Source organism: Podarcis bocagei, assembly GCF_964188305.1.
Source record: "Podarcis bocagei genome assembly, chromosome: 4".
Taxonomy (NCBI): domain Eukaryota; kingdom Metazoa; phylum Chordata; class Lepidosauria; order Squamata; family Lacertidae; genus Podarcis; species Podarcis bocagei.
In genome coordinates, this window is record NC_138128.1 from 11,138,599 (window position 1) to 11,161,356 (window position 22,758).

The 22,758-nt window shown below is 41.5% G+C and overlaps 1 protein-coding gene across 6 annotated transcripts in view; it reads right to left on the reverse strand.

Annotated features, from left to right (window-relative positions):
* The window catches only part of LOC308585080 (uncharacterized protein), a 459,744-nt gene that overhangs the window by 315,017 nt on the left and 121,969 nt on the right, over positions 1 to 22,758 (reverse strand). Inside the window, exon 5 of one of the 6 annotated variants that reach the window (XR_014007078.1) lies at positions 15,449 to 15,508. The exons of the other annotated variants lie outside the window; for them this stretch is intronic. The gene's annotated coding sequence lies outside the window, so the exon portion shown is untranslated. Of the gene's footprint in view, positions 1 to 15,448; positions 15,509 to 22,758 lie in introns of those variants that run through there. 6 annotated transcript variants of the gene reach the window in all.

The window sequence follows — 22,758 nt, forward strand, 5'->3', positions numbered from 1 at the left end:
CTTATTTACAATGCTAATGATATGATGAAACTTTCTTACCAGATGAATCTCACACCCCTTTCAATTTCATGAATTAAAAATGAATTATCCTCTGCTAATATTATATCAAGCCTTGATGCCAGTGGTGTTATGAGGAACTGGACAAAACATTTAATTGGCAGAAGGAGAAGGGCTTACTCAAAGTTACCTGAAAACCAACAGGAAACACAAATAGCACCTCAAAGTAAAAGCTCAAGTTAGCAGAACTGGTGATATTAGTTCCTACATAATATCCAACACAGTGAAGGAACTGAAGTGAGATTAGCTAGGCTTAGAAGATGCATAACTGGTGTATTCAGTTCTACCAATCAGTAGGTGGTATAACAGAATTTGATATGGGACACAGGTGGCACTGTGGTCTAAACCACCAAGCCTCTTGGGCTTGCTGATCAGAAGGTCAGCGGTTTGAATCTCCATGACAGGGTGAGCTCCAGTTGCTCTGTCCCAGCTTCTGCCAACCTAGCAGTTTGAAAGCACACCAGTGCAAGTAGATAAATAGGTACTGCTGCAGCAGGAAGATAAATAGCATTTTCATGCGCTCTGGCTTCCGTCATGGTGTTCCGTTGTGCCAGAAGCAATTTAGTCTTGCTGGCCACATGACCCAGAAAGCTGTCTGTGCACAAACGCCGGTTCCCTTGGCCTGAAGCCCAGAGTCGCCTTTGACTGGACTTAACCGTCCAGGGGTTCTTTACTTTTTTATTCAGTTCTACCAATTAATAGGTAGTATAATAGAATTTGATAACTGAACTATAATTCACTTATCTACCAAGTTTGTAATTCCAGAAACAGTACTGAATACTTAAATCTAAAAATCAGTAAAAAGTATTGCCTTCTGGGCATGCCATTTGATGGAGAGGAAAAGAATGACAGAAGATGACTGGCCGATAGTGAAAAACAAAGTACCGGTACTCATGATGAGGAACAGGGTGTGCTGCTATAGCCTATAATAAGAAAATAGGAAGGTCATGACATTCCAGGAAAGGATTTGCAGGACATAAGAGGCTTGAGGAGTCTTAGGAGGAATTTGACGAATATATGGAAAATGCATTGTAAATTGCTTCTTTTGTTGAGCTTTCGGTTCAGGAAGGAATTAGGAAGGGAGGGAGGGAGGAATTATTAAGGGAGGAATTATTAGCATTGCATATGCTTTTGGGTTTCCTTCCTCACAAACTGCTGCTACAGAAGACAAGATTTCAAGTGGCATGTGGTAGTACCCAACAGATGTTCATGGGAAACAACTCTGGCTCAACATTGTAGACGGCTTGCTCAAAGTTTTTTCTTTTCCTAGGAAGGGCATAGAATCAAATAATTGTAGAACTGGAAGGGATCCCAAGGGTCATCTAGTTCAACCCCTGCAATGCAGGAATCACAGCTAAAGAATCTCTGACAGATGGCCATCCAACCTTTCCTTTAAAACCTCCTGTGGAGTCCATCACCTTCCGAGGTCGTCCATTCTTTCCCCCCCGCAGGGTCCATTTACAAGACACTATAGCGCCAAATACCCAAGGGACCAGGAATGAAACCTTGCCATGAGAACTTTCTTTGCTCTTACACAGGATGTGCTTACACAGGATGTGCTTTGAATGGCTCCAAATAAAAAGATAGTCTTTAAACGATTCTCCATTCTTTGTTCTGGAAGGACTAACCTTGCTACAAACAGCATAATTCTACAAGACTTCAAATATAAACAGTTTTAACCAATATACTACTGTGTCAATCAATGTTATGCTAAAGCTGGTAGATCCTTGTATTTTTAAAGAAATACGGAAAGGGGAAAAGCCCCCTCAATAGTAATCACTTGGAAAAGGAAATAACATTACTGTCATGTAGAGCCAATAAAATGACATCTAATCCTTTTGGGAAATCCAAACAGCAATGAAGTGAAAGTGAGTGCAGATTAACACATCGTAAATCCATTTACAGCCAGGCATTGTTTACACAGTGATTTGCCAGTGCCTGCTAGCCTTCGATCAATCTTTAATTGAAACTGGCTTTCTTACCCAGGTCCCATCCAAAAGGTTATCTTTCCTTCTCTCAAGTAGATATTAACTGATTACATCCCAAATACATGGTTAAGTCAAGTGCACATGTCAAAACCAAGATGGTACAGATAAAACTGGGCTGTGGTGGGTGGGCATTTAAACATATTCTCATTTATTTCAAGGAGGGGTGCCTTCCACAAGAGACATTCCCAGTAAACTGCACCCATAGTAAATTAAAAACAAATATTAAAATTCTATCATATGCTATGCTATAAAACCCATTGCCTTGTAGTTGTGCTGGGATTCCTAGCATTTGATCCTCAGCACCTCCCTGTGCTCTTTTCCAAACCCATGTTAGGGTATTGTGAAGAGTAGATGAGTATGCCACACCAGGGTGATGCTAGGTGATCATTGTGGCAGACCGAAACCTTATTTGAGTGTCTATAGATGGTTCTATTACATCAACAAAAAGCTGTGCTCACTATCTGCTTTTCCTGGTGCTCAGGAGAGTAGCTGGGTCAGCAGATTAAAGTCTGATGAAGTGAGCAAGCAGTGTGCTTCCTCACAATGGGACATCTACTGGCACTTGCACATTCCAGCATCTCATGTGCAAGCTTCTATAGGCATGAATGAATGGAAGATGTGCAAGGGATTGTCAAGGAAATAGGAACACCTACAAATATCCCTGCTGAAGTCAGTAGGTACTGAATAAATGCAAGGTGCACAAGAGCCCATCAATGTTCCTACACATGTCCAGCTCACTGAAATGAGTTCTCAGTGGACTGTGCCTTGGAAAACTGAAACTAGGAATGGTCTTCTCTAACAGAATGTTGCATGTATATTGCTTTACACAAATTTTATGAAGCTGAAAAGCAGAGGTGAGCAAATACTATCTTGTGTATTCTTTTAAAAGCTATTTATTGGAGTTGTCTTCCCCCTTACTGATCATTTGTAATTATACAAACTGCACTCACATGGAGGCCAACAGCCAGCAAAAACACATTGCCATTTTAACGCCTTTAGATGATCAAAGCATTAGCTTAATATAATCAGCTCAAATCCATTTACCAGTGAGCCTACCACTGTGCCAAGGGACTGTTTTCCTTTCCAGCCCTATCTATTCAGGAACAGGTGCTATAATAGTAAATTAATTAGTCTGTGGAGGAGCACCTTGTTCTCCATCTCTGCAGGCCTCGCTTGGGTCAAGGCCTTGAGGAAAATGCCATCTGGGCAGAGTTTCCCCCAGAGAAACAATCAAAGCTTACAGATTGCAAACTACAGAGGGAGGGTTCATATGACAATTAACCTTATTAGTCCTAAAAAAACACACCAACCCAACAGTTTATAATGTGTCAACATGTTGGCTCAAATAAACGATCTGCTATGCAAAAATAATCAACCATTCAAAGAAATTTTGTTTTATTTCCTTCTGTCATGCAAAATATACAAAATCTTTTCAAGGGGAAAAATACTCACAAATGTTTATGCAGTGACAATAAGACTTGCAGGTAATCAGGCTATAATTGTAATTTATGTGAATAAAATGATACAACACATAGCAGTTTCAAAATACCAGTTCTAAAAATAAATTGTAATGTGCCATGTTTTACATTGGCAAGAAGGACTATAATCTGTTCCTTCCTTCTCAGGTTTTGCAACTCCTCATCAAAATACTTATAAACATGTGGTATCTATCCAACCTAAAGAGGCTTTATACAGGAGAAATTAATTTGACCTTGATCATGTTCTCTACCATTGTTGTTGTTGATATACAGTGGAACCTCTGGTCATGTACCGTCCTCCTTACAAATGCTTTGGGTAACGAGTTCCCCTAACCCGGAAGTAGATGCTCCTGGTAGCGAACTTTGCCCCGGGATGTGAGCGGAGGCCCCATTAGCAAAAGTGCACCTCAGGTTATGAACTGTTTCGGGTTAAGAACTGACCTCCGGAACTAATTAAGTTTGTAACTGGAGGTACCACTGTATCAGGAGGTTCTGTACCCACCTCACAGGGGAATTCAGACTGAAACCAATAAAGGAATTCCTTATAGGACCTACATGGTCCAATATTATGGACTATTTAGCAGCCAGCCAGATACCTCTGGAAGCTCACAAGGTCATCATGAAGCTGGCCATCCCCTGTTCTTTGTCCCCATCACATGCTAATCAGAAATACACTACCTCTGAATATAAAGGTTTAATTTGACAAACGTGCCTTTTATTAATTTCTCTAGTCCTTGATTTAAGCTCTCCCCACCAGGAGTCATCACCATAAAATCATACAACTGTAGAGTCGGAAAGGACCACAAGGGTCATCTAGTCCAACCCCTGCAACGCAGGGAGCTTTTTGCCCAACGTGAGGCTTGAATTCATGACTCTGAGGAGTCTCATGCTCTACTGACTGAGCTATCCTGCAGACTCATATAGTAGTAAATTCTATAACAGAGTTAAATTTTACCTACCCACCCGCAAATATTTAGATGGGTTAGGATGGTGCATAATGTCCTCTCCACCAGCAGAGGAGAACTGCTGTTGATGGTGGTAGCTCCCCAACTTCACCCAAATAGATGATCTGTTGGCAGGTCAGAGAGAGAATGCGGTGGGACTGCAAGGTCAGATTCAACCTCACTGCACCCCCTGCATCCACCCATCCACTCTCCCTTCACTCAGCCATGAGGATGCAAAGTTATTCCCTTTATCCGGTTCCTGCATATGATGCAATTTGAAATCAACTAAGTATCCAGCCTCCACTTGTGGCCTGGAGCCCCTCCAGGACTCCTGAGAGACTTTGCATCCCCTTTTGGGTATCGACACTGCTGGCAGTAGGCAGCGGGAAACCCAAATGCTGTGTTTGGAGGCAGGGCACCCATGGATACCCTGAGCAGCATGGTCTTTAGGCTCTTCAGCTACATTAGCGTGAAGCTGCCAAAATGACAAATTAATGAAAACCACCACTACCACCTTCTGTCCAAGCCAGTACCATCCAGGTTTGGATTGCCCTGTGAATTACACATGCAAAGAGAAAGAGAGCGGTTGAAAGAGAGAAACTGCATATGCTAATATGTACATAGAGATGCAAATAACTGCTATAATTTAAATACAATACAATACATCTCAGCATCATGGAGAAGGTTGTAGTAGTCAGGATATGTGTGTGTCTGCTTAGTCTGCTGTTCAGGTGCTAACTACTGATAGGCAACTTCAGGTCCCAGATCTCCTTTCTTATTATTCTATTTTTCAATCAGGCCTGGACTGAACAACCCTTCAAATTTAGGATGCTCTTCAAAGTCAGTGGGTTGGACTAGGAACTAGGAGACCAGGTTTCAAATCCTCACTCAGTCATGATGCTCACTGAGTGACCCCGGGCCAGTCACTGTCACACAACTGAACAAAGAGTAGTTGTGAGAATAAAATGGGAGAATCACCTTAAACTCCTTAGAGGAAAGATGGAATATGTATTAGGACTGGGTGATATATCAATATATTGTCCAAAACAAGTTTAAAGTCCATATCGTGATATTGGTTTCATAATTTTTGACCTGGCAATATATTGCAAATCATGGGTGGGTGGGTGGGTGTGATGCAAAAATCAGTGTGTGAAAACCCATGAAGCCAGCCAATACCTCTACATAGCTCCATCCTTATTTCAGACATTGTGATATATCAGTACAGTGGTACCTCAGGTTAAGAACTTAATTCGTTCTGGAGGTCTGTTCTTAACCTGAAACTGTTCTTAATCTGAAGCACCACTTTAGCTAATAGGGCCTCCTGCTGCCGCTGCGCCGCTGCTGCACGATTTCTGTTCTCATCCTGAAGCAAAGTTCTTAACCCGAGGTACTATTTCTGGGTTAGCAGAGTCTGCAACCTGAAGCGTATGTAACCTGAAGCGTATGTAACCCGAGGTACCACTGTATATTGCAATGCTTTGCTGGTGATATATCACAATGTTGAAAACCAGATATTGCCCAGTCCTAATATGTATGTAAAAAATAATAATATTTAGAAGGCTGTCCTTGGACAGCCCTTCAATTAAAGAACTGTGCTCTATAAAGTAGGACACATGGCCACCCTACATAATTACATCTTTTTTCCTTTTCTTCTCTGCCTACTCATACACTATTCCCTGATGAGAAAGGTTTAAGATTAAAATAAACTTATATTATTGTGAGGTTTTATGCCAAAGACAGAAAGAGGAATGCCAGGCTTGGCACCTTGCTAAAACAATGAAGGGGGAAAGCCCAATTACAACAGATGTCTTAAAGGAAGAACAAGAAAACACACATTTCTGAGGTTTTAATTTTTTTCTCTGCTTCCAACAGAAAAGTAAAGCAGCACCCTGCAGACCACGTTGGCCTAAAATAAAAAGAAAAAACTAAGTCTGGCTTTCAAACCTTGGGAAATGCCCCCTCATTGTCTGTTTCTAAATCCTATGAAGAATCCTTATACTCTTCACTGGTGACTCTGATGTCCTTATTAAGTTAATAATGTGTTTAGATGCTTTGTCTTCCTAAACACTGCTTCCACTGACTTACATTTGGGTATAAAGTATTTGCAAACTATAACTGTATGACATTGAAGTCCAATAAGCTATCTCTATGCAGCAGCCTGTTTGATTATGCATTAAGGTAGTCCCTGTTGGCTAGATGTGAGCTGGGTAAGGGATTCTTTGCCTAAGTACCAAGAGCCTCAGTAAGATATAATATATCTGCAAAAGTATTATAACGTTCAGAAGGCCAAATTATGCCTAATGATGCGGGTCTTGAGTGTGAACTTCCTACTGAATTTAAAGAGAGTTGAAGGCGCAAATGCTATCTTATATGTATATGCATTTCTAATATCTTGAGAGTGCAGGTATTCAGTTGAGATTTTCATTAAAACTGAATGTGGTAGTGAAAACTTATCAAGGGTAATGTTATAATCAAGTGGTTCCCCGGGGGTTTGTGATTTTGTTCCTGGCATTCTCTTTTCCTAAGAGTCTCTCCTTCTCTGCCTGATATGATGATTATTTTTTTTTAAAAAAATCTACTCCTTTGCTGTCATGACAGTTTTGGACAACTCCTGTGGCAAATAGTAACCAATGAGAGATATAAAATACGCAAGAAATACAAGCGGCATCTATCAGTCTGGGAATATGCACGTTTCTCAGTTACCCCAACCTCTGAATCAGGCAGAATGGAAAAGCTACTCATTCTATGCTTTGGATGGGAGGTGACAGATACATAGCTGCTTAATTGCAAACATTGTATTTTTATTACAAAAAACGAAGTTTAAAGAAAGTTTCAAGGCTAATCCACATTATCTCTTTGAGGTTCCATGTAACTTGGAATTCACTTATATGAGCTGGCTCAATCAATTTGTCTCCTTGTGTTTTACATCTGATGGGATCAACAGAGCAAAGTCCATCTATGCTTGGAATACAAAGAGCTTCTGCTCGTGTAGCGAAGTTCTTTTCTAATATCAGCTCCCTCTGCTACCTAATAAAATACTACCAAAAAAGAAAAAGAAATCTTTACAAGAAGTAGCTTTCAATATACTACAAGGACATGAAACTAAGTAGAAAACTCTGTACACTGAAGTACTTGGACAGACCTGTGTATGTGTTTTGGCCTAAACCAATGGTCAAGGAGTCCATGCAAAGTCTCTTGGGATTGAAGTTATTTATTTTGCTGTCGTTTACTTCTTTCTTTTAACTTCATTCTGCTGTCTCTTCACTATTCCCTTCCTTTATTAGCACCATTCACTATACAGTGGTGCCTCGCAAGACAAAATTAATCCGTTCCGCGAGTCTCTTCGTCTTGCGGTTTTTTCATGTTGCGAAGCACGGCTATTAGCGGCTTAGCGGCTATTAGCGGCTTAGCGGCTTTAAGAAAAAGGAAACAAACTCGCAAGAACTCGCAAGACGTTTCGTCTTGTGAAGCAAGCCCATAGGGAAATTCGTCTTGCGGAATGACTCAAAAAACGCAAAACCCTTTCGTCTAGCGAGTTTTTCGTCTTGCGAGGCATTCGTCTTGTGGGGCACCACTGTATGTTGTGTGTGCTTTGGTGGTAGCTAATGTGGGCTGGAAATCATGACAAGTGATGTGAGAACATTTAAATATTTTCCATATATAAATGTAATTTAGCTGCTGGAATCACTTCTTCTATATGTGATGGGGCTAAAGGGGTGAACAGAGGAGGTTAACAGATGCATCCACAAGAGAAGAGACACACTAAAGGAACTCAGTGAAGCAGCCATGAAATAATAAGCTCAGCATTGCAGCTGAAAGTGGAAAAAATGAGCTTTAAGCAGTGCAATCCAGTGAAGCAACTGGAACAGATAGGATGCTACAATAAAGCTTAAATCAGTCTATGGCCATCATGGGCTTTGTTGTTGTTTGTTTTAAAGTATATCAACATATAGTATTGATTGTAATATATTGTACTATACAGGACTGTCATCACTTTAGAATCACAGAGTTGCTCATTTATATTTACTATAAATATTTATATCACACCTTTCAATGAATCATAAAACACCAAAAAGTGTGCGTGCCTGCTTGGCTATCTATCTATCCATCTATCTATCTATCTATCTATCTAGCAAGACCTGAGTGCCAGAGACATAGCTAGGGTCCCTTGCACCCTTGGCAAGGAGCTATATTGGTGCCCCCCTCCGGGGGGGGGGGACGACACTTTTCCCCAACAGTCATAACTAGAAATTACTACATTTTATGTGACTCATAGGGACGCAGGTGGCGTTGTGAGTTAAACCACAGAGCCTAGGACTTGTCGATCAGAAGGTTGGCGGTTTGAATCCCTACGACGGGGTGAGCTCCTGTTGCTTGGTCCCTGCTCCTGCCAACCTAGCAGTTCGAAAGCACAAAGTGCAAGTAGATAAATAGGTACTGCTCCAGCGGGAAGGTAAACGGTGTTTCTGTGCGCTGCTCTGGTTTGCCAGAAGTGGCTTAGTCATGCTGGCCACATGACCCAGAAGCTGTCTGCGGACAAATGCCAGCTCCCTCGGCCAATAAAGTGAGATGAGCGCCGCAACCCCAGAGTCGGTCACAGCTGGACCTAATGGTCAGGGGCCCCTTTACCTTATGTGACTGATGTACTTAAAGTGTCTGGAATGAGGGCAAGGCAAGGAGGAAGGGTGAAAAATTTCACACACCTTTGTGCCATGGTGCAAGTAGGATGGGAAGCATCTTCCATATTTGATCTCATGGTGACAGTGGTAGCACATTGCCACACACATATTTGTCATACACTCAGTGTTTTTCTTCTAGAAAAAAAGGTACCGGCACTGCATACCCTTGAGTACCCGTTGCTAAGATGTTTGCATCAGCTCTGATAAGTCACTTGCTCATTATAATGGCACACAGCACAAATAATCAATGGCTTCATCTCCTCTCAGCATCCTTAGGAAAATATGCTAGGCGTCAGTTATAATCCACTTTCTTGAAAATGTATTTCAAATATTTGGGACCACTTCCATGTAAGTGTTTAAGTTTAGGCTGTTAGTTTTTGTTGTTGCATGTGGGGGATTCATAGATACAGATATAGATACAGTCAAGAATATGGCACTGAAGGCTATAAAACCAATTTTTCTTAAGGTCCAAAAAGGACTTCAGTTAGTGACAGGCAGTAGGAACATTATAGTGCCTCACTCTTTCATTTCATAAATCAGTTTATCTTATTGCACACATATTTAGCATTTTGCCTACGGAGCATTAGAGTAGTCGGTAATAAGATAAAGGGATGCTAGCACAGGCCTTGGCAAGAACTCCTGTCACCAGGCCTCTTGGGCCCTGAGATCAGCATTCTTAAAATATTAGGATTTGATAGAGTTAACACTAGTCCCCTTGAGCAGATGGGTGAGAAGACTCTGTCAACAGTGCCTGTGATTACTGCAAACAGATCCTTGTTACAATGATAGCCCCTCTGGGACGCTAGTGAAGTGCTTGCTAACCTTGCCATCTCAGAGGTGTAACATATGCTGTTTCTAGGACCTTTTTCTGGCTGACTGATGCTTCTGAAACAGAACCATAAATATTGAGATATTAGGATCTCCATAATCCACAGTCATTCAAAATAGATGGAAATAGAGTTTAATCCTTGTTCTTCACTCGGACCTTTCATTTTAAGCAGCTCACTGTGGCTCCTTTAATACAAGGTGCTTAAGTCCGCAGATATGGCTACGCATATTTCATCTCTGTTGTCACTCTTACATGCGATCCTATGAAACACTATGCTTTGAATAAGTTCAAAGTATCAGACGTGACACTATTACAAGTATGATTTGTGGGGTTTTGTCATCTCACTAACTCAGAAAGTTGAACTAGTGCTGGTATAGACAGGAAGATAAGGACATAAGATGACTCTGCTGGAACAGATCAATGGCCCATCTAGTCCAGCATCCTGTTCTCAAGTAGCCAATCAGATGCCTGTGGAAAATGTGTAAGGAAGACTTGAACACAAGAGCACTCTCCCCTCCTGTGGTTTTCAGAAGCATTACTACCGCCAGCTGTTAAGGCAGAGTATAGCCATCACGACTGGCAGCCATTGATAGGCTTATCCTTTATTCATTTGCCTAACCCTCTCTTAAAGCCTCTATTACTGCCCCACACAACAACAATCTCTCTGGCACAGGGGCATGGCCCTCCAGATGTTGCTGAACTGCAACTCCCATCAGCTCCAGCCAGCAAGCTCAATGGTCAGGTGTGATGGGAGCTGTAAACCAGCATCATTTGAAGGCCTGGAGGTTTCCTACATCTGCTCTAGCCTAACGCAGTACAATGCTAATCTGCATCAGACTTTGGTCCAACTCATCTTTTACTAGAGTGGGATGGCAGTTGCTTCTGTGTGGCGTGGTCCCATTTAACTCCTGCAGCGTCTGTAGAAAGTATTCATTTGATTCTGACAAACTACATTTCCTCTTTATAGGAAATGATACTTATGTAATGGAGTGTGTGAAAAGAAAAGAAGTGGAAAGTAAGAAGGCTGTGGCAGAGAGTTGGAGAAATAAGAGATAGAAGCCAGAGAAGAGACTGTTGAAGTGGATAGGAAGGCGTACTTGGAGGTGAAGGGATCAGGGTTCAACTCCTGGTAGCCTTAGGCACCTAGCTTTCTCCCCCAAGCTGATTTAAGTGTTCCAAAAGTGTGAGTGTGGTACATTTCTCAAAATATATGCAAGAAATTCCACCATCCATCCCCTCTCTTGTCAAATGCCCTCTTACGGTTCTCACAATTCTTGGGCAGACAAGAAATGACTTGGGCAATTCTTGGGCAGACAAGAAATGGTTGAGGTTCCTGCTTGAAAAACCGTCAAATCTAGAACTGGGAAATCACCACAGCTTGCAATTTCAAGTGGAAAGTTGGGGAACCTACATCATATAGTCTTGTGGGCAGACCCGTTCAGAAGTGAGCGGCAGCTGAGTACACTTGCCCCAGGCCTCAGAAGGCTAAGCCATCCAGGGGACCCACCAGTGACTGGCTGCTATCTTGTTTGAGTTTATAATTTTATTCTAACAAGACTCCCACCCCAGGCCTCAGACAAGCTCTGCATGGGCTTGCCTATGGGATTCGCAGAGTAGACAATGAACAATACAACACAAAGTTATCCCAAAACAACAATGGAAAAGAAGCAGTAATAAATTAGACTAGCAGTGATAGTACAAAGCCAGCCTTAACATTCAGAATGTGTTTCGGCATCCAGCCTAAGTCTGTTTTCATCCAAGTTGAGTCCATTACTTCTTACCTTTCCTTCAAGGACACTGAGATATATGGAGCTGCTGCTGCTCCATGTTCAGCATCTTACCACTTGAACTGATGAAGTTTTTGGCAACTGAGACATACAGCCTGATGATAGTCACATCTTGTATTATTTGTGTTAAGACTTTACAAGGAGCAGAGGAAGTAGAGACACAGGCTGTGACAGTTCTTTGTTTCTCATAATCAATAGTTAGTTCTTAGATATCTCAAAACAACTATTCTGCCCATTTTTCATCTCTATATTAAAATATGCCTAGCCTGATTACACTTTCTTCATACATTCTCTACTCTGGACAGGAATTTATTCCTGCCTGAAGATCCACTGCCTGGTTGTCTACAGTGTCATACATGTCAGAAACAGAATTGCTTGCAGGTGTAGTTTTAACAGTATCAAACAATTGCAGACTTATATAATAAGAACTGAAGAGCCCACCATCTGTATGGGAGCAACTGGGTCAAGTTGCACAGTGACTGTGGCTGACTAATCCATAAAGTGGAACATTTTCAAATAGCCCCTGCGGGTAACATAACCCACTATCACATGGTGCCTTGGTAATCCATGCACTCCAGTTCTGCACACTCCATTTCCCAAGCATAGTGCTTGCCACTGTGCATAAGTTTTAATACCAAGATTGGAAAAGAAGAAAAACATTAAAATGAAAAGCAAGTGTTTCATTGGTTCAAAATGATAATGTTCATTAAGTATACCTGTTAGTGAATAAATTTTAGTGTTAAGCAATTCTACAGCATTTTTTTAGCATGCAAATTATTTTATAAGCCACGCTAACATCAATCCCATAGGTTAACCACCAATATTTCTGTTTTACAGGAAGTGAATAGAACTGATCCCTTACCCACTTATGATTGGCCAAGCAGATAGACAACTAACCAGAATAAAAATAAAATAAAAATTATTCACTTCTCATGTCCCTGTGTGGCCCTCTAGCCTCATGCTGTGGCCCCCCTGGAATATCCTGGGGCCCCCAGGGGATAATATGGGTCCCAGTTGGGAAACACTGCTCAAAGTGATGAAACAGAGATCATAAATCCCAATCACACTCTCACACACAAATAATGTGTGAATCATTGGGAAAGAAAGGTAGGGGGGATGAGTGTTCCTTCAGATATACTGACTCAAGGTCAACAGCAGATCTTCAGATGGTGTTTGGAGACAAACTGGTAAGAGAAACAGTCCTTGAGGACCAGTATAATATTGCCCCCTTTAAATCATACTGTACCATTCCTTTTCTTGCATCCTATATACCTCTACGGGCTCATCCACATTTTTGCTTGACCCTTATTTGTATCATATTGTGCACCAGTTAATTCACCCAGGTTTCAGAACTTTTCTTGTTCCATGGCTGTGCCTTGCGAAAATTCGATCTTACCCGCTGAATTGAAGCTGGGTTAAACAAAACCTCTCTTTGGATTTTCCACGCATCTGATAAGATCTGATTCAGCAAACAAGATTGGATTTTCGCAAGGTACAGCTGCGGAACAAGGAGTGAGGCTCTTGGACATGAGCAAATTAATTAGTAAACAATTTGATCAAAATATGGGTCAAGCAAAAGTGTGGATGAGACCTAGATATCCTATACCTCTAAGCCCCTTTATTTCCTCCAGTTCCTCCATGTCAAGCATATAACTATTTTTTATCTACCAGTAGCATAAAAATAATCTGTCAGTGAAATATTTGAGTGACAGTAATGACAAAAGGCTGGTATAGAAAACCAGACATAAATAAAATACAGTGAGAAAATCCTGTTCTCTTGCACAAATACTTCTCTTGTGTATTTCCCACACATGGATTTGCTGGATTGCGCTACAAAATAACTTAAAATCTCAAGCCACAGGGAACTTTCCCTTCCGTGCCACTAGATTATGTTGTTGTGACGCCTGAAACACCTGCACTACTCAGTTCTTTTCTTGGATTCCAGGATTTCCCCCCTCCTTCCTTTTAATAAGAAAAAATTAACAAAGTAAAATTTGTTGACAGTGCTCACAGTTGGCACAGTGGGGGGCTCTACCTATGTGCTGTCACATTTTTTCATGTTCATTTCTGCAGGTGCTAAATACATGCTGACAGCAACATATGTTACCAGTCTTAAATGTGTGTGTGCACGTATGTGTGCGCAGTGTTGTTGTTTTTAACCTAGCAATTAAAGAACGCTCACTGCTAAAAGGAAAAGGAAAAGAAATGCAGGTGAAGCTGCTTGCTGCCCACTGATATCCTCTCTCGTTACCTTCCTCCCTGTCTGGTTATTATAATGAAATGAAAACAAAGTGTGCAAAAAAGAAAATCGATTAGCTTTCTTTGATTTCAGTCCTTCCCCAGTGCTTCCTCCCCTCTTTTTTTATAAGTAGTCTCTTTCTGTTTGTTTTCATCTCTTCTTCTAATCTTCTTATCCTTGCTATGCATGATAGACATGTTCTCTCCAAAGGCGTGCTTCCTACAGATATTATTATATAGGCTATACTAATTTATTCAGTGCATAAACAAATTGAGTTTACAGTAATGATGACCAAACAGTTTCTGGTTTTCTATATAAAGATAGATATTAAGGCAATATTCATCAGAATATATATATCACACACACCTTTCATTTCTTTACAGTACAATATTGAAAAGCAAGGAGTAAACACAAGTTGATAGGCAGCAAACATTTTTAAACTCTTAACTGTTTTTATGTTTTTTAACAACAACAATTTTTACGTCTTCTTAAACAACTTTTGGTTAAATAAAGCATGAACTGTTTGTTTGTTTGTTTGTTTGTTTGTTTATTCATACCGCACCCATCTGGCTGGGTTTCCCCAGCCACTCTGGTCTGCTTCCAGCCAAATATTAAAATACAATAAAAGCTTCCCTAAACATAAATACAATACAATAAAAGCTTCCCTAAACATAACAAGCCTACAGGGTAAATTAAAAATTTTCTAAGAGAAAATATGTAATGGGCTTTATCCATTGCTGCAGAAGCAGAGTTCCACTCACACAGTGGAACTCCCTCCGCCTGGCTCCCCCCAAATCTGCTCCAGAGAGTCCAACAATCCTATGGAGCAGATGTTGAGGGTGCATGAGAGCTGCACCCTCAAAGGGGAAGAGAAAGGGAAAGATTCAACGTGCAAGTCTATTATGTGAACTGAACAGCAGTGTCAGATACAACCCAATATAACTTATTTTGCATTAAATTTGGTTTGCATTAAAGTGGTTCTTGGAATTAAAGTTAATTCATACCAACAAAAAAGTTAAATGTCGTATTTACAGTATTTGATTCCAAAATAAATTTACATTGCAACCCTAGGCACCTCTACTCAAAGGTCATTCCAGCTGTGTCCACTTGGGTTTATTTTTAAATAAGTGTGCACAGGATTGCTAGGTAAGCATGTTAAAAGTAAAAAAGAAACTTTTATTTCAAGATAATTATATGTATTCTCATTTTCACAGTGTGCATTTCACTTCCAGATTTTGAAAAATGAAATTTGTTTTCAGAACAAAGATGAAGAGGAAAGGTCATATGTAAATTGTCAGCATAATCTAACTCTACTGTCTTGTAAAAAGTTGATCCCAGTCTTGCGCTCTCTCTCTCTCTCTCTCTCTCTCTCTCTGTGTGTGTGTGTGTGTGTGTGTGACAGAGAGAGAGAGAGAGAGAGAGAGAGAGAGAGAGAGAGAGAGAGAGAGTCTGTCTGTGTATCTGCATGCCTTGGCTACAGGTACTTCAAAAGGATCTGTATCATCATCTCTACAAACAAAGAATCACATGGGTTTGGGGTTTGTTTGGTGGAATTAAGTTTCCTTTACAACTGATCAGCAGTGCTCATGCTAACTCCACCAGCCATCCCGTTGAGACTGCACTCACAGTTCAAGTTCCAATGACAGGAATCACATATGTTGCCTCAGAAACTAGATGTAGCCTGGAGCTACATGCCTAACATCATGTGATTGTGCAGGTCCCAGAGCAGTAGCAGATTTGCTTTGCTAATACTATTACTTTCTATTTGCCAATTCCAATTTCAAATTCCAAAGAATTTCAGTATCATTCAGTGTTGTGGGACACGGGTGGTGCTGTGGGTTAAACCACAGAGCCTAGGGCATGCCAGTCAGAAGGTCAGCAGTTTGAATCCCTGCAATGGGGTGCTCTCCCGTTGCTCTCCCGTTGCTTGGTCCCTGCTCCCACCAACCTAGCAGTTCAAAAGCACGCAGTGCAAGTAGATAAACAGGTACTGCTCCGGCGGGACGTTAAACGGTGTTTCCGTGCGCTGCTCTGGTTCACCAGAAGCAGGGCTTAGTCATGCTGGCCACATGACCCAGAAGCTGTACACCTGCTCCCTCGGCCAGTAAAGCGAGATGAGCACCGCAACCCCAGAGTTGTTCACAACTGAACCTAACAGTCAGGGGTCCCTTTACCTTATCATTCAGTGTTAGTGAACTTTCTGTCCTTAACAGATCTGACATGAATTGACCTGGTCTCTAAGGATAATTTTGAAGGCACTGCTATTATTTAATGATTTTATCTTTAATTTGCTACGCCAAAGGATAAAGGTAAAGGGACCCGTGACCGTTAGGTCCAGGTTGAGGCGCTCATCTCACTTTATTGGCCGAGGGAGCCGGTGTACAGCTTCCGGGTCATGTGGCCAGCATGACTAAGCCACTTCTGGTGAACCAGAGCAGCACACAGAAACGCTGTTTACCTTCCCGCTGGAGCGGTGCCTATTTATCTACTTGTTCTTTGATGTGCTTTCGAACTGCTAGGTTAGCAGGAGCAGGGACCGAGCAACGGGAGCTCACCCCATCACCGGGATTCAAACCTCCAACCTTCTGATTGGCAAGCCCTAGGCTCTGTGGTTTAGACCATAGCGCAACCCATGTCCCATGCCAAAGGATAAATGGACATAAATCTGGAATGAGGGATCACAAGACAGGGAAGGCAGTAGGAGAACACTTCAATCTCCCAGGACATTCAATACAGCAGTGTTTCCCAAACGTTTTTGGGCAACGGCACACCTGTTAGCCGGAAAAAAATCTCGCGGCACACCACCATTAAAGCCCCGCCCCGTGACGTCAGCGCGCAGCGTCACGCCGGGAGGGACGCACAAAAGCGAAAGTTTTTTCCCTCCCCCTTGCCGGGGTGGGAGGAGGCAGCAGAGCGAGGGCAGCTGAGGCGGCGGCGGCTGTTGTGGTGGTGGCGGCGATAGCGGGCGGAGGAGGGGGCGGCGGCGGGAGTTGCTGCTGCTGTTGTTGCTGCTGCTGCCCGGACATGCCGGCCTCCTCCTCCTCCGCTGTCTCGCGATCCTCCCTTTTGCGCGCGCTGCCCCGCCGCTCGGCACCACCACCGCGGAGCCGCCCCCGGCTCGACGCGGATCCTCGCCGCCGCCGCCGCCTCTCACCGCCCGACTCGCCCGCCTTCCTCCCACGGCACACCAGCCGATGTCTCACGGCACACTAGTGTGCCGCGGAACACCGGTTGGGAAACACTGCAATACAGGATCTCAAAGTAGCAGTCTTATTACAAAAGAATTTCAGAAATAGACTTGAAAGAGAAGTTGCTGAATTACAATTTATTACTAAACTGAAAACTATGGAGAGACCTGGTCTGAATAGAAACATTGGATTCTTATCTCATTACATATACTAAAGCTATTTTTGGGTCATCTGCATACTATCCCTTGCTTTTTCCTGCAGGACTAATTGCAGTCGTTAACAGTTGTCAACAGGTTTACCATACCCATTGAGTCAATCACCCATCTCCTACTACCCTTCTTAGAAAAACCCCCACCCCACCCTCCCACTATATATAAGGGTCTGGTGACTTCTGTTTCAATGTATCTGCAGAAATGTGCATGCACACGAAAGCTTATACCCAGAACAAACTTAGTTGGTCTCTAAGGTGCTACTGGACAATTTCTTAATTTTTAAATTTAATCTGCTGTTTCCCAAAGGCATTCAAAAATCATGGGCTCAATCCACTGGAAAGTTTCCTTGGCACAATTCCCACTGAAATTAAAGGAATCTATGCAAGAGCATAGTGAACTGCATCCTAAATAAATAAATATTTTAAAAGTAAACTTCACTTAATTCTCCCAATACAAAGCTAAAATCTCAAGTAGCTTCTATCCAGTTCCCTTTGGAATACCTCTTACCTTTCTCTATTGTTTCCCTTTTCTTTAAAATAGGTTTAAGATTATGGATTTAAATGTGATTTTATGTAAATCTCACCAGGTATCAAGTAAAAGTATAAATTTTATTCATTAATTCACTCACTCACTCACTCACTCACTCAAGCTTAGTCCAGAGTACTAAAGGTAAAGAAAGACATTGTTGGGCTCTGTATTCCCCTTTCCCCTATCCAATATATTTGAGATGGGAACTGTTCCCCGCACTCATATTAGCTTAACCTCTTGGAACATAAGCCTCCTACCTCAAGCCAGCCTCAGGGTGCAAACAACGGTGGGGGGAGAAATCTCTTAATCACAAACCATATCTCCTCCCAAGGCGCTAGGTGTTGGAAGATCACATCCAAACGGAAACCAGAAGAAAAGTATAATAATCCCATGCTATACAAACCATCATATTCAGCTACCAGTATGAAACTGGGCATTTTAATGCTGCTCAGTATAATGTTAGCAACTTAGAGAAACTACCATTTAAACTAGCTAACAGATTAACATATACATGCACTGAAGTAAAGTGAAAGCACATGTTTTTCGTTCCTCAGCACTAGGTAGTTTTTGTAAGACTCCAAGTCCTTTAAAAGGGTTAAAAATGCAGATGCTGTGAATAGAGTCTAATCCTTAAGGCCCTGAAGCATTAAGACGTATCTCCTCCTTAGGGTCCATCTCTGTCCATAATCAATTTCTTCCCTTGGAGAACATTAATTGTCTCTAATGATAGCTTTCCATCAATACATCCTTGATCTTAAAAGGCCTGTACAGCTCTTCCCTTTATTCAATCAAATCATCTGTACAATTGCCCTCCCTTAGTAAGATAATACCTTTTAAGCCTTGTATTTTAATATAAAAAATAAGAGGTAGCAGGAAATTCTAATGGAAGTGCTAACATTTGAGAACCAGGATGATGGCTTCCATTATCCTAAATAATGTTTGAAGATTACAGAAAGCACTGCGTTTCAAAAGGTGGAAACTAATCCACCACTTTCAAATTATTTCCTTCTTCAAAAACTGGTTCTAACATTAGGATGTTGTTTTTGTGAATGGCTAGAGGAGTGTATCTTTAAATATTTGAATGTGAAAGATCATTTCCAGGTCAGGGCAAAGGGGTGGGGGAAGCAAATAATTACTATTTATAACTAATAAATGGTGAATGATTTGCAGAATTGACAACTTTAAACACAGAAGCCCTTTATTTTTCCAGTTAAGCTGTCCGTGTTCTGCTCACTCAAACCACTATAACCCTAATCAGAAGCTCCTACCATTAGTTAATTCCACAATAGAACAAAAATTCTGTCTCTGTGGCCTATTAATGTGTCTTGCTTTCCTTACCCCCCCCCCTCCTTTCCTTTTCTGTTACATGCTTTTTCTAAAGGCATGGAATTTCATTCCCCCCCCCCCGCGCGCGCGCTTTTAACCATTCAGCTGTTTTGTTTCTATTCAAATACAGGATTCCTCACACACTCTCCTCCCTCTCCCCCCTCTATAGGTTTAATCTAAATTGCCTGGCATCAATCTGTGTTTTTACCTATTGCATAGTAGCCTGCCTTCGTTTGCAGAAACTGCTGTTTATAATAACTTAAGGAGCTAGAGAAGAAATATTGACGGGACAAAAGATACAAGCCCTCCAGAATTATTTTCTTGGCAATTTTTACATCCAACATGCAAACAACGTCATTTCAATGTTATGACTACACAGTGTCATTTCCCTCTACGAGAATGAAGCATTTTCTCTGTTGAGAGAGAAAATGAGCATTCACCAATCTATCTGCAAATTTGAGCACATTCTTCTTATTCGGAAATATCAGTCTCTCTTTTACTCTCTCTCCTACACACACGTATTAAGGTTGAAGACTCAAGGAACTCAAAGAACTGTAATAAAGGGCAAGTGCAACTAGCTAAAATATTTCTTATGTATTTCAGCAACAGTAGCCTTTTGTTCTAAAACCTGCAGATTTATTTCATAAACATAAAATTGCATTCATTTTCCTGTATTGCATAAACTGTTGTTATTTTTTAAAGAAGAAATATATTGATTGTAAAAGCTGCATAAATAGCTGAAATATATTTATGTTGTGCCGGAAATATAAGGAGGAAAGAAAGTAGCACAGAGACAGGTAGATACAATCGACCTAAGAGTTATCAAACAAAAAAGAATGTGAGAGAGAGTGGGAGAGTGTGTGTGCAGTTAACAACCCTGATAAGAGATGAAAATTGTCAGTGAGGCAGATTGAGTTTATTCAATGCCCTGATAAGCACCTATTTGCTCTTCCACATAATGCTCTCTCAGTATTTATAAATTATCATTTAATTATGCTGGCAAGTGGTAATTGTCAAATAAAGCTCCGATAGGCATAAGCCTTCAGGCTGCACATGACAGAAAAATATCTGTTAAAGCTGGGCTGATTCACACGCTTAGGAAATCATTTCCTTTCTTCTTCCTTTTTTTATCCTTGCTAACAAATTATATGAACCAGCACACTTTTGTGCTTTGTGGGCATTTTGAAGTCTATTCAGATTACAGGAGAGAGGAAAAATTAGTTGTTTCAGTATCTACCATCCCAAATTATTGGGCTGATTTAAGACACCATGTTCTTGTTTTAACAAAAGAATGGGAAACATCAAGGAATTTTAGCATTCTACTGCTTCGAATTTATGCTCAGGGTCATTTTTCAGTCAAGTAAATCAAGATTTGAGGAATTATTTAACATTATGCATAGGAGACTTGATACAGAGTAATGGTAAAATAAAAAGTGTCATTTATCCCATTAGGATAGAGACATGAAACATTGAAAAATCTTGAAAAAACCCAGTCCATTGCTACTTATATTCAATTATACTAAATCCATTAAACCTTCTAGTACTACTTACTTTAAGTGTTTTTTGAAGTATTTGCTGGTTTGTTGAATAAATGTCTAAGGACTACAATGCCTGCTGCCCACAGAAGAGATTTTAGTATAAAGCCAACCCTATGTTCAGTGAGGGAAAGGGTTTTTTAAAAATAAAAAAATCCCATGAATTAACCTAGACTAGCATTGTGAGCATCACAGAAACGGGTTTTATGGGGAAACAAATCTGTTTTAAGGCAACCTTACACATACAACCCAGTGATGAAAACATCTAGGGGCAAAAAAAGGAAAGCTTTTCAGGTTTGTTTTTCATTTAACAATTTTAATGGCACCACAAGCATTGACAAGGACAGATGGCACAAATGTTGTACAGCTCTGCTTTTCATCCAGCTAGTTACCCTACATTTCTCTACAACAGGGGCACTGCTGTAAGACATTTCCCAGTGTTCTGCTCAGAAAAAAGAGCCATAGACAGGAGTGAGCCCCTACTAGGCAACCTCTCTATAGCTGAGCAGTTAAACTGATATTATTTACCAAACCATGCATAATGAAAATGGCTGTAAGATTTTCTGATACGGATCCACCCTCACATCTACTCTGATATTGAAACAAATGAGTTTTAATTTTTATAATGTTTGCTTATAAATATATACATATCTATAACGGGCCCACCCACAGTGCCCCCCTCCCAGAGGGCAAAACCCAAGCATCAACAAGTGTAAACAAACCTGACAGGACAATGTTACAGGATTTAAAATAGGCCACAAATTTTATTGATTACATCAGTGTTTCCCAACCACTGTTCCGCGGCACACTAGTGTGCTGCGAGATGTTGCCTGGTGTGCCGCGAGATGTTGCCTGGAGGGAGGCGGGCGAGTCGGGCGGCGAGAGGCGGGGCGGCGGCGGCGAGGAGAGGCCGCCCAGCGCGGGGCTCTCGCCGTCTGCCTGCCTGGCTGCCTGCGAGCTCGGCGGGCAGCGCCTCCGTCCGCAGCGCCCGCCTCGCGGCTCTCATTCCCTGCCAAAGCTCACCCAGCCAAGCCGCGCTCTCCTTCCTGCCTCGCTTTGCTGCCTCCTCCCCCCCCCCCACCCCCAAAGCTTGGAGGTTCCCCGGCAAGGGGGAGGGAAAAAAATTGAAACTTACACTTTCGTGCGTCCCTCCCGGCGTGACGCTGCGCGCTGACGTCACGAGGCTGTAATGGTGGTGTGCCTCAAGATTTTTTTCATCAAACAAGTGTGCCTTTGCCCAAAAAAGGTTGGGAAACACTGGATTACATATATAGGTAGGCTTTGGCTCAGGTACTGGGTAGAAATCCATTATCAGCCTCCAGATGGAGGGCTGATGCTTAAGCAGGATCATGCTTGAGGTCATTCAAGATGTGGGTCTACTAAGGTGGCCCTCTTTAGGCTGCTGAGGGAAACTCTACGGCCCGTCTGCCCCATGATTGTCTTCTGGACAGAGACTTCCACTTACCCCAGCTGGCCCCTGATAGGGCAATTTCAAACTTTAAGGCAGTGGCTGGCCAGGGAGGCATTCCAACAGTCATTTCACCCTCCAAGTGTGTGAGGGGCTGCTGCACTAGACAACAACCTCCACCCACCTCTGGACCAGGTAAGCAGTCATTCTTTGCATCAAAAGAATGTTCTCATTGGTGACAAAGTCCCACAAGAATTAGATGATAAATTTTAAATTATGTACATACACAATAAACACAAAATAATGGGTGTGCATGTTCACATATAAAACTCTTATAGTATCATTTAAAATGAACATACATAAAAGTAGTTCACAGGAAAATTATAAACAATGCAGAATATAGTCTCTGAAACAATTATTTTGCATTCATCACTAACCTAATATTAACACAAAACTTTCATAAGCCCAAATGAACTAGGAAACATATTGTTTATGTGTGCAAATTGATATTGTGTAATGTGACATAAATGTGATTTATTTCTTTTTAATTTAAAATATTT